The sequence below is a fragment of the Misgurnus anguillicaudatus genome, chromosome 12, assembly GCF_027580225.2.
Source record: "Misgurnus anguillicaudatus chromosome 12, ASM2758022v2, whole genome shotgun sequence".
Taxonomy (NCBI): Eukaryota; Metazoa; Chordata; class Actinopteri; order Cypriniformes; family Cobitidae; genus Misgurnus; species Misgurnus anguillicaudatus.
The window spans coordinates 26,411,614-26,424,503 of record NC_073348.2 but is presented as its reverse complement, the minus strand read 5'-3'; the positions used below and the strand labels follow the sequence as shown (position 1 = coordinate 26,424,503).

The window sequence follows — 12,890 nt, the reverse complement described above, 5'->3', positions numbered from 1 at the left end:
CTCGCAGCAGGGGATGTTAAGGTGCAGAACAGCTGTGAGACACATTTGATTGGCTGGTGAAGACTTAATCTCACTGCTCATTGGTGGATTTTCTCCCAAATCTTTGTGAGAAGCAGTTAACAGCCTACACTTCGTGGAACTGGGTTAGCTGCACAGAGACTCAATCCTTAAGATTTTTCTCAGTTTCATCACTGCTCTGGATTTACATAATCATCTAAATGATGGGAGTATTAAAGTTGTGTGGGCTGGATCGTATTTTGCAAGTAAAAAACTGTACTGTATAAAGTCTGCTAACCCTGCTGTAAAGCATGATTTCCCATGCTGGTTTAATGCTGATTAGAACAGTTATTGCTTCAATTTTGGAAGTGTTGTTTGAAGTCTTGCCGTGTAATGTAGCTGCAAAAACAACACACCAGCATCCTATGCTGATCATCATTATTGTACATTTATTGTTACTCTAACAACAAATTGAGCAAAAATCTGTCTACTCTGAACAGTAAGCTTAATAATTTATACACTGATTTGTCAGGTACGATTTTTGGGAAATATTGGGACATAATTTGACTTCAACCCACATAAAGTGAAATGCAATTTTTTGTTTCAAACTGTGATGCTATTGAGGGGCAAAAGTAACAGATTACAACCTGTTAACTGGCACTGTCACGTGAGCGGGACACCCAAGTTTACTTCAATAATTTTCATTTAATGTTAACCTATCAACAAAAACTATATATTAATGGAAAGGTCTTAGAATTTAGTTTTCATATTTCAAAACCATTTAGCAGTAATAATAATGCAGTGACTGTAATTGATCCATTTGTGACAAGAGTATGCAGCAAACCTCACAGCAAACCAACCCATTTTTAAAAAAATTTTTTTTGATAATTTTATGTATAAAATAATACTATATTCCATTATTTTTATTTATTACAATAAATGTAAACTGCTATAACAATTTTTTCTTTTGTAGTCTCTTATGGAACGGCTGAAATTCCACAAGGGACGGTATTTGTTCCTCAGACGTTGCACAATAAACGTGACATCCGAATATATTCATTATAAATCGTGAATGAAAAGTGAGATTTGAACGAATGTCCGTTAGTGAACTAATTGTATACACTATTTCGGTCAGAAATGTCAAGATTGTGAGATGAACAAATCGTTTTGGATTAAAAGGCTTGGATATTCCATTTCCTTGGACTTTTGGGGATTTATGAACAATTTGTTTTGGACAATTTCACCGGATTAAGGGAAGATTTTGAAGGTAAGTAAATATCCTAAATCGTGCCGCCCGGTTCAGGTAACTAACAACTAGATTACAGTTTTATGACTGCTAAAAATCATCTTATGCTTTGTGTGTGCGCTTAATGGAATCCCGAAAGTCTAAGCTTTCCAACGATGTGCCGCATGACCGTATATTTTGAAGATTTAATGCTTCGAAGTTACAATGATGTAATGCAGCCTTACGTGTAAGGGAGGGGGTGTACTGTGTACGGCACAGTGTTCCTTATCAGGTTAATATTTATAAAAAAACTTTAAAGTGACTTCTTTAAAATAAGACCAAAATTAGGCTTCTAGACTAAAAAAGGCAGAAGTTACTGTATATAAATTAGAAAAAAGGGCTGTGCCAGGTAAAGGGTTAAGATTTAATAAATATACCTTAAAAAAACATGTAAACTGTAAACTTAAAGGGACATTAGACTTTCTTTGAAAATGTGCTCATTTTCAAGCTCCCCCAGAGTTAAACATTTGATTCTTACCGTTTTGAAATACATTCAGCTGATCTCTGGATCTGGCGTTAGCACTTAGCTTAGCACAGCTTAGCACAATCCATTGAATCTGATTAGAGCATTAGCATCGCGCCAAAAAACAACCAAAGAGTTTAAAAGAAATTAAAAATAGTCCCGTTGGTTACTTTCAATGGCAGGGGACTATTTTTTCGGGCAGCGCGTAATATCACTACGCCTGCTGCAGCCATGTTACATAAGCAAAGTCCTTGATTATTACGCCAAAATGAGAGTATAGTCCTAACCACAACTGCAGAGAAAATCGCAACTTTTAATTTTCCGTCGGTCTTAGTACACAATGTAACTACAGAAGAGTCAAGTTTTAAATAGGAAAAATATTGAAACTCTTTGGTTATTTTTTAGCGTGATGCTAATGGTCTAATCAGATTCAATTGATTATGCTAATATGCTAAAAGTGCTAGCGCCAGACTCGGAGATCAGCTGAATGGATTTCAAAACGGTAAGAATCAAATGTTTAACTCTAGAGGAGCTGGAAAATGAGCTTATTTAAAAAAAAGGAGGGAGTGTCCCTTTAATCCTGTTGTTTCCAGGTATTTATTCATTTAGTAGATACTTTAATCCAATTGAATTACAAATACTGTAAAAGAGCATTTAACATTTGGTCTAAGGAGCCAACAATAAGCTAATTCAGTCACTCAAATACCTGCGGTGCATTGTAGTTACACAGCATTTACAATAGCAAACATAAGATTTACATTTTTATTAATAAATCACAAGGATTAAGCTTCTCTCTCTCGCTCTAAGTCTCTTACACGTTCTTATTCACAGATGTCGCTGTCATTTCATTCTGAGCTCCATCATTATAACAGGCAGGTGCATCTGTATTCATATGTTGTTTAGTTGACTAATGTCTTTTTAATTATAGGAACTAATGTTGAATTTGATTCAAATGTTTGGTTTGCTTAAACAGTTAAGTTGAATATAAATGGATAAATGTACAGAATACATTCTTTAATCTTTCTGAAAGAATAGTAAAAATATTTATTTGGTATCACACACACATGCACACGCACGCAAGCACACTCACAAAGTCTTAAATATATTAATGAAGTCACACAAGCTGAAAAAAAATGCTGCTGACATTTTGATTATAATGAAGACAGATATTCTAATATTTGTTATCCTAATGCCTAAAACCAGTAAGAAAAAGTGCAATTCAGTTCTGTCTAAATAATACATCATACAACGCACCCGAAGTAAAATGATAAAAACAAAGTCGTATTAATGCTGGTGTGGTGAACATTCATTCTAGTTATAAGGCAGGCAAAGCAAAAGCATTGGCATTTCTCTATGGTTTCTAAGAATCCACCCTATACTTCAGAAGTAACCGGTACTATACAGAAAGAAATGACTATGAGGTAAATAAAAGAGGTGATTTAATCACCACTGACAAGACCACAAAAAGACAACTGAGAGTAAAGATGGCAAAGTCTAAAAGTAGAAAGTGTTGTAGTCACAAAGACAAGACTTTGATGGTGAGACTGAGTCAGGACTAGACCAGCTCTCCTCAAATTCATCTGAAAGAACCACATAACCCTAACTCTAAAAAGTCATAATAAACAATAAGTCGCAGAATATTTACTTCTTGTTTATTGAACATTTGAATAAATCACGTTTGCTGGCATTTGTAAAAACACCTCTCTTACTCTTGTGATATTGCTTACATCAGAGGTTACATGAAAAATATTTTTTGCAATTAAATCTTGAATCTAGACCAAGACTGGTCGCAAGTTCTACAACAGCAAGCAAAAGCAGCAATAAACAGCCCCTATAAAAGATGAAATGTGATGATGACAGGGGAAATGTGATGAAGACAGATGTTATTCCAGTGCAAGGCACAGGAGAGGCGATCAGTAACCAGGCCAACTGAACACAGCATTGACATTAAGAGATGCCGCATGCATGCAATGCATTATTAAGCACATAGCATCTGAGGTGCCGATAAGGACATCCGGAAGTAAACATTATGTAAATCAAACCCTTATTGCTGAACCGCAACCACATATGCCAGCGCGAGAGCCAATTTAACTCTAATAGTATATGGCCATAAGTAATATAAATTAAACAGCAGTCCAGCGAAACTAAATCTACAAATGCCTTGCACTAAAAATGCTGGGTTATTTTCAATGCTAGTTTGTAATTTAGCCTATCCTGGGGGGTTTTAACCTGTTGTTGGGTCTAAATATTAACATTTAATTGGTTGATTTAACACAATGGCTAAGTTTGTCCCTTTTTGACCCAACGCTGGGTTGAAAATAACCCAACATTTAGAGTGTGTGTGGTCCTAGTCTTACCAAACCCATATAAATGTGTGTGTTAATGTGCAACTTCAAATTTTTAAAACACATGTATTCGGCAATATGTCAGTGAAATAGGGATGAACTCAACCATTAGGTTATAAATTAACCTACACACTCAATAATGCTGGGATATTTTCAACCCAGTGTTGAGTCAAAAATGGACGAGCCCAGCAGCTGGGTTGAAATTAACCCTGAAAGTGTTTATATTTGACCCAACAACCCAGCATTTTGTGTTGAAACAACCCAGCATGGGTTAAATAACAACCCAGCAGGCTGGCCTCGTCCCTTTTTGACCTAACGCAGGGTTGAAAACAACCCAGTGTATGATGGGTTGTTTTAACATATGATTGGGTCAAATATATAATTTTATAATCTTTTGGTTAATTTTAACTCAATGATTGGTTTGTAGTACTGTAGAGTGCAGTGGGCACCATCTAGTATATTAAGTAGTACACTGCGAGCATGCACTACAAATATTTGCAATGTTGGAATAGATATGGTACATTCACATGGGTTGTAAACATTAACGCTTGAAGAAAGGCTTGTCTGAAGCGTGGCCAACAGCCAATCACAGTGGCCGCAACACATAAACGTAGTTGGCTGACTCTGCCAAGGTTATTTGCATAAGGCGATCTCATCACGCTTGAAAAGTTGAGAAATTTTAAACTTCTGCCGCGAGCAACGCTGACGAATCCGCAATTCAGGGGTGGGTTTCCCAAACAACAACGTAACTCGTAGCTGAACGGCCATAGTACGATGCATCGTTGGAGAAACAAACTACCTTGTCACGACTGTTTCCCGAAAGCATAGTAACTTTGTCGCACATTTGTCGTTTGAACCATGTTGGTTTAACAACATAGTTGATGATGTCACGTGGGAGGTGAAGTACTAATTAATATGTGCAAATCGATTTAATGTCGGATTATTGCTGTAAATAACAAATATTGCATCAGAAGACTGATTTTGTTATTTTCAAGATATTTAATTCACGGCAAGTTCCCTCTTACGTCACTCCTCCCAGGGATTCCCCAGGGTCTTAAGTACATTTAAATTTAAACGTAAAATAAAATTGTAATATATTTAGAATAATGGATATAGACTGTACTGCATGTTTTTGCTTATTTTGTTCAAAACCATGATCAACGTAAGTCTACATATGATAATAACAATGGTGAAGAGCTGTCGTTCCAACGACACAAGTTAGCGATGCAGTTTGCGAATGTTCGTTTGAACGATGGTTTCGGGAAACACCTAATCGTTGAACGATATTAGTTACAATGGAACTTACGATGTTCGTTGGCTAACGATGCTTTTGGGAAACGCACCCCAGTTCGGCAACGCTTGACGTCACCCATTAAAAGTGAATCGGAAGCGTAAACGTTTACCCCCCGTGTGAATGTACCGTTAGTGTGCTTCCACTAATTCAAGTAATGCATTCAATGCTTGATATCAAATTGACCCTAATACACATTGGAAAGTGTGGATAATATTTTGGATTATATTTCTGAAATGGAAACGCAGGAAAAGCCAAATTGGTCTGGCAGAGGTTGGAGGATCACACTCTCTGTCGCTCTCACTCTGGGAGGCTTAAGGGGATCACCGAAAAGGAAGCCAGTTGAAAGAGAGAGCTGGAAAAGGGTTGGGATTTTGAGGAGGAAAAGCTTGGCTTTTCTCCAGTCAATCAGGCGGTCTGATTGCTCATCTGCAGAAAAATCCTGTGAAAGCTTTTAGGGAAACGGATTAAGTCATGTAGTATTCTGAGCACAACACCAGCAGGTTCATCAGAGGTTATCTTCCAGAGATAGGTGAGTCCGTGCTTGTTCAGGTGAGGATTAATGCGGACCCTCAGCTAGTGCCTAAGCCAATCACAGACAGGATCAGGTGGGCCAATCAAGGGTAGGATCAGTCTATACTGATAAAGTACTGCTCTTTTAGGTTTTACACAAACCTGCAGACATACCACGTAGCCGCTTTTGCCCATAGCGACGTATAGTGCATCCAAATTAGTCAATGTCAATTCACCTATACCACCTAAACCACAAAAGCCTCCAAATGAAAAGATTTATAGTCATTAAATACATTTAAACATGCAATACGCTATTTAGTGCTTTGGTTGGTCAGGGTACTGTAAACAGCAGTGGTTCTCAAACTTTTTTAGCGTACGGCCCCCTTTGTGTACGGTGCATTCCTTCGCGCCCCCCCCAAAGAAAATTTATGACAAAAACAGATCTAAAACTTCAGATTTTAATTAAACAAAACATTAAATTATACAAAGTAGTGCTGCCTTATTTTTTTAGGTTTAATTTCACAGAATTCATGATAAATTAATGTATTTTATAAAAATGTCATAAAACTGGGGCCCCCCTGGCACCATCTCGCGGCCCCCCTGGGGGCCCCGGACCCCAGTTTGAGAACCACTGGTATACAGTGTAGAATATAGAACGTCCCGTATGAAGCTTGAAAGCTTCAGTACAATCCTTAAAATTTCTACTTTAGTGTTTTACAGAAAGTCATACCAGTTTGGACTGACAAACTGTAAATAATGAACAGCAGTTTCCAGTGGTGGCTCGTGACTGCTCTTCCGAGGGGTGCAAATTAAAAATTGTGTTTGGAGTGTAATGTGTGTTGCTGGTGTTTTCAAAATATGTGGTTGTTGCGTCATGTGAACCATGTCCATCACGTGTTTTGTCAAAATAAGTGCCTGCTGCACACGCGTCAAAACCGTTTATGATAAAAGAGACGCTCACGTTCACAAAATACACGCAAGACCCTTTAGCGTCTGCAGCAGGCACTTATTTCGACAAGACACGTGATAAACATATAATCACTTGACGCGCCAAACGCATATTTTAAAATGACAAACCACACACATGACTGGCTACATACAAACTTTGCATTGAGCGCCCTCAAAAAGGAGGTCACCGGCCTCCACTGGCAGTATCATTTTTGAGAGAAATAAATGCTGGGTCTGCTGTGAAAACAAAGGTTAGTAAAAGCCAGAGCAGCTTAGTCTCCATAAATACATACAGACAGCCTGTATTTGCTTTGTGTGTAAAAATAGAAAAAGTTCATTAGCATTATTCTGTGCAGTAGAGTCTTGTAAAGTGCTATAGTGAGAGTCTGTGAGTCAGCAGTGAGAGAGAGAGAGAAAGAGAGAGCGAGACAGAGAGAGAACCAAGGCAGCAACAAAGGAAACACATATAACACATTCGGTTTGAGATTTACGCATTCTAGAGACAAACCTGTGTGTGAGATTGTGTATGTCTGTAATCGGTGTGTGAGACTATGATTGAAAGTGTGCATGTGTGCTGTGGTGTGTTTGTATGTTGAACCATCTGTTCTCAGCAGTGTAGATGAGTCAGAGATGGGCTGCAGCGGTGACATCTGCGCTCCCATCCATCTCACGTTCTACAGTACAACACCTTCCTTCTGTCATCTCCATTCCTTTACATATAGCCAGCATCTATCTACTGTACCTTCTGTCTCCTGTCTCTTCTCCTTTCCTCTTCACTCATTTCACCTCTTTAAATTCTTATGTTCTCTTAAGGGTTTACGTTTATTACTACTAGAGTGCGCATACAATAGGACATGTAGTGCTCCAGCATATTAGTTGTGTGCTCCACTTTGGATAAAATGAAGAGTTGGGTTCCAAAATGCAATAAACGTAATAAAAAAAAATAGTTACCACCAAAATCATTATTGTATCAAGGTCAGTATTAAAAAGTAAATTCTTAATTTTACGCAACATCCGATATTCGCTGTGTTATTCTGTCATCTCATTTTTTCCCAAAACGCGATAAACGCCTTTCCTCCTTCTCTGCAGAATGCAAAAAAACGCTCAACAAATCACAGCGCACCATTCAACACATTGTAAACAACAATAGCGGCGTGTTGAATACACACAGAATCCTAGTTTTCCTCATCTGCTTTGTACTTTGTGATCAACAAACATGGCATTGATAAACCTGTGGTGGGAAAGAAACGTAAGCCACTCGGGCGATGGAAAAATGTCGGCTGTTGTTTGTTCTCACACGACAGCATTAAGCTTCTGTCATGTTAACACATTGACCCCAGGGATGTTATGCAACTTTCCATTATTTTACTCAAAGTCACCGAAAATCAAGCAGGACCAAAACATTTTACAGCTGATCGCTGTCGAAAAAGTTCACTCACAACGACCCAGCAGCAATGACAGTGTTATTAATATGTTTTGATTAATGCATTACTGTTTATTTTTTTAATCGATGTATACCACTAGTCAACTAAATGAATATAACATGGCAAAGATGAATGCACATTTAAATATTGATTCAATAGATTTATAGCATTTAAAAAAAACTTGGATTTATAGATTTATTGCATTTTGTGGAAAAAATAATCCGTTTTTATAATAAATCTTTGAAAATTATGGATTTGAATTTTTAATGTTATTATAACCTAAAGATGCTATGTGAAAGTTTGGATTAGAAAATAGTGGTTTTCATCTTGTCACTTTCTTGGTATAGCAAACACGTTTTTACTGAAATTAGTCAAAATGGATTTATTGCGTTTTGGAACCAAACTCTTCAAATTTAATACATACTATGACAAAAATAAAACGTGAAATTGGACTTACTGAATGTATTCAGAAGTATGTCAGAAAATAATATGCCAAATGCTTCAGAATCTGGTTGATGTTCTATTTCACAAAATATTTTTGTAGTGATGAAAAGTTCGTTCAAATAGGCAAATTCAATGAAACAGTTCTTTGAGGAATCAAAACAGTTCTTCTGTGAAGAACCTGTTGTAATATTTTTATTTTTAAAGGCTAAAGTATAGTCTGTTTTTTACGTGTACGCGAACATATACGCACAGTCGTACGTGCAGCCTTGCAAAGTATATTTTTTACTTGTATGTGTACGCAGACATTCAACGCAAGCGGATTGCGACAAAATGCAACGCATCTCCTGGGCTACATAATATATTCTCTTGTAGGTGCATGCGCGACCTACGTGTTCAATGTACAGGGGTTTCAAAAATCTGGTGGTGCGCGAACTCTTCTGATGACGAAAATTGCGTCACCGCACTGTATGCGGACCCTCGTGTACATGTAAAAATTGACTAAAATTCTGCCTTTACAGTGTAGTGTTTGCAATACAAAGCTTTCATGTGTTGCACAGTAGGTAGTATACACAACAAAAATTGGAAAATGGAACATTTTAGCATTTGGTCTTTCTCTATCATCTCAACAGCTGTGTAAAAGGTGCGAGTCTCAAGTCTCAGGACAATATTCACATCTGTTCTCCACAGAGATTGTTCTCAATATAGTTCAAGTGGGAACTGGATGTTTCATAACTCACCTCACAACTACACATGTTCAGTTGTAGAACACATTAACAACAGTTTTTGTACATGCAAGCACCAATCAAATTTTCTATATGTTATGTGTTCAAATCTCTATCCAAACAAGCTGAAATACTGTTAGGAACAATCCATGGCCATACCCTTTACCCAATGACTGATCTGATCTGAACACTTTTAAAGAAAAAAACAAAAGAATGGGTTAAGAGATCAATATCTGTACAGAATGACACAATGACCTTAAGTACAGAATGACACAATGACCTTAAGACACAATGGTCCAACGGGGCATTAAATGTAACAGAGACAGATTCACAAAACTGTAAATCAATTAAAGCAGATTCACCTTGACCAAAGGTCATTTTTTCCTTTATTTGTGTGTGGGGGTTCTTTAAAATGGGTGCTATTTGTGTCCATTATACAGTATATATTTATTTGACAAAATATCAATAAACAGCTGATGCCAGATTTTACTGTACTAATATAGAAAAATGTAAAAAAAATGCATAACTAAAGAAAAAAAAAACTATTAAAGGTCCCAGTGTGGGTTTTTAGTGGAATATAGTGGTGAGATTGTGAATTGCAACCAACTTAAATTTCGAAACGCATAGAGAAGCTACGGTAGCTGCCACAGGACAACGATGTCATGGTTTGAGACAATTTAGGGGTGAAACGCGCTTTGTAGACCAGTTTATCTGTTTAGGGCTACTGTAGGAACATGACCGTGACTTTCATGTAAGGGGACCCGCGGTGTATGTAGATAAAAACGTCTCATTCTAAGGTAATAAAAACAATACAGTTAATTATGTAAGGTCTTAATACACCACTGATAATATAGTTATGTATATTATATTGCATTTCTGTCAAGAGATCTTTAACTATTCAATCATTTTTTTTCAATCAACTTTGTCGAAATGGCATCATAATCATTTCTGTAGGGTACAATTTTAACATGTCAACCCTGCTACTGTTGTTTGAGAAAGAAAACAACAAATAATTAAGAAAAGTGGAAATTTGTACAAATATTTCAAAGAACAATCTGTATTATAGCCTGCACATTTGTACTTGCTGTGGCTGTAAAGGTCACATCTGAAATAATATTGTTGGTCTGTGTGCTACAAATCTAGTCTATTTGAAAACAAATACATCCTGCATGTCACTGCACACTGTAGGATGAAAAGCATTTTACTAGCTTTCGGACAGCCCGACTTCAAACCCCTTTAATTTCGACGTCTTTATAATTTCACTTGATGAGCAGATCTGAGAGATCTCGGAGGCCAGAAGATGAATTGTTTTCAAGACGTGACTGTCACCGAAGACCCACTACAGACAATATGCTAGAGCGGTATCGCTAGAGACCAAAATGGAGAGAAGGAAAAGAAAAAATTAAAAAGTGTTTCTTCCACAATCCCATGACAGGATGACACGTGAGATCACAAACATCAATGCTGCGTGCAAGCTGCGAGCTCACACCAAGCGACTGACAGTTAGCAATCTCCAAAGATGAATTACATCCAGATGGACGAAATAAAGCAATGCGAAGTGAGTATGTGATGACTTGAGTGCCTGAGAGAGAGAAGTGAAAAATAATATTTCCACAGATGCTCAAATATTGCATTGTTTTCTCCAGGCTTTAATCTATTTCTCCCTGACTCGGAAAGTGAGGTTGTGTCTGTGATCTCTCTATATAAAGTCGCATTGCTTGGGTATTGGTTAAGGTCAGATGACGCACGGTCCCCTCTGAACCTCACAGTCGGTGGCCGACCGCTTCAAATGGCGAGCGGCAGCAAAAATAACTCTGCTATTAACTATTCACTCCCCTGCTGAGAGAAAGAAACAGACAGATGGAAGATGGAAACAAGATAGAAACGGAGATGGAAACACGGAATTTGTTATAACCAACTCATTTTTTTTTTTGCATGGTTTACTTTCATATCATTCTTTAGCAGTACATCAGCACTACGCCAGAGACAATGCTATTCTCATTTTAAAGGGATAGTTCACCCAAAAATGAAAATAATGTCATTAATGATTCACCCTCATGTCGTTCCAAACTCGTAAGACCTCTGTTCATCTTCAGAACACAGTTTTAGATTTAGTCCGAGAGCTTGTTGACCCTTCATTGAAAATCTACATATGGTATACTGTCCATGTCCAGAAAGGTAATAAAAACATCCTCAAAGTAGTCCATGTGAAATCAGTGGGTCAGTTAGAATGTGTTGAAGCATCGAAAATACATTTTGGTCCAAAAATAACAAAAATTACGACTTTATTCAGCATTGTTTTCTCTTTACTAAAGTCACATGACTGCAGTGACACGGCTGACGTGTTATTTGGTGCGCCCCAACTGTTTTTTTGTGCACCCAGGCTTTGTTTACAGTCGGAGGGAGATGCACACTGTAAGTTTGAAAAAAAAACTTTGCAAACATATCTGAGGATAACACGTCATCCGCGTCACTGCAGTCATGTGACTTTAGTCTCGCGCACACGCTTCACAACAGACGCGAAAAAGAAGACAATGCTGAATAAAGTCGTAATTTTTGTTATTATTGGACCAAAATGTATTTTTGATGCTGCCTTCAATACATTTTAACTGACCCACTGATGTCGCATGGACTACTTTGATGATGCTTTCTAAACATGGACAGTAAACCGTACATAGATTTTCAATGAAGGGTCAACAAGCTCTCAACAAGGACTAAATATGAAACATCTTAAAATGTGTTCCGAAGATGAACGGAGGTCTTACAAGTTTGAAACCACAAGAGGGTCATTCATGAGATTATTTTTATTTTTGGGTGAACTATCCCTTTAAGGAAGTATGGTTACTCTAATACAATGTTTTAGGAGTTGAGCTATATATGAACACAGTAAATGAGAGGTATAATGATAAATTCAAGATTCTTGTAAAGACATTATTGGGAGAATTATTCATCTGAAAGGTTCCTTGGATATTTTAAACAACATCCAGCAATAACGCAAGACTACCAAAGGCGAACTGACACATCTCATCTCCTAAAATGCAACAAACTGCCGGATGGAAATGAGAGGCAAATATTGACTCTTTGCTCAGCCTATCTGAGGCAGCCCCAGAAACAATGACAGCTTAATAAGTCCAGTTGTATTTGCTGCCATCATTCACACTATTCAAACTGATTTAGCCAATTACAAGAGGATCCGCCTGCATCGGTCAGACCTGAGAAATCGATCAGCTGTCAGTAGAGAACGGATCTACAAAATGCCAGGGTCAATATTTCACACTGGGACATTACTAAGCCTTAAGCAACCGAATGTACAGTGCACATATGTTCGACAAATATCCTTGTTTACCTAAGGGAAAGCATGTGGCTCTTTATGGACTTAATACTTTGAAATGCTATAAACTCACATAATAATCATTAAAATATGATAATGGTGGTTATATAATGGCATAGTCACATTG

The 12,890-nt window shown here is 37.5% G+C and overlaps 1 protein-coding gene across 2 annotated transcripts in view; it reads right to left on the bottom strand.

Moving 5' to 3' along the window:
• The window catches only part of mtus2a (microtubule associated tumor suppressor candidate 2a), a 92,306-nt gene that overhangs the window by 17,593 nt on the left and 61,823 nt on the right, over positions 1-12,890 (bottom strand). The gene's annotated exons all lie outside the window — the stretch shown is intronic.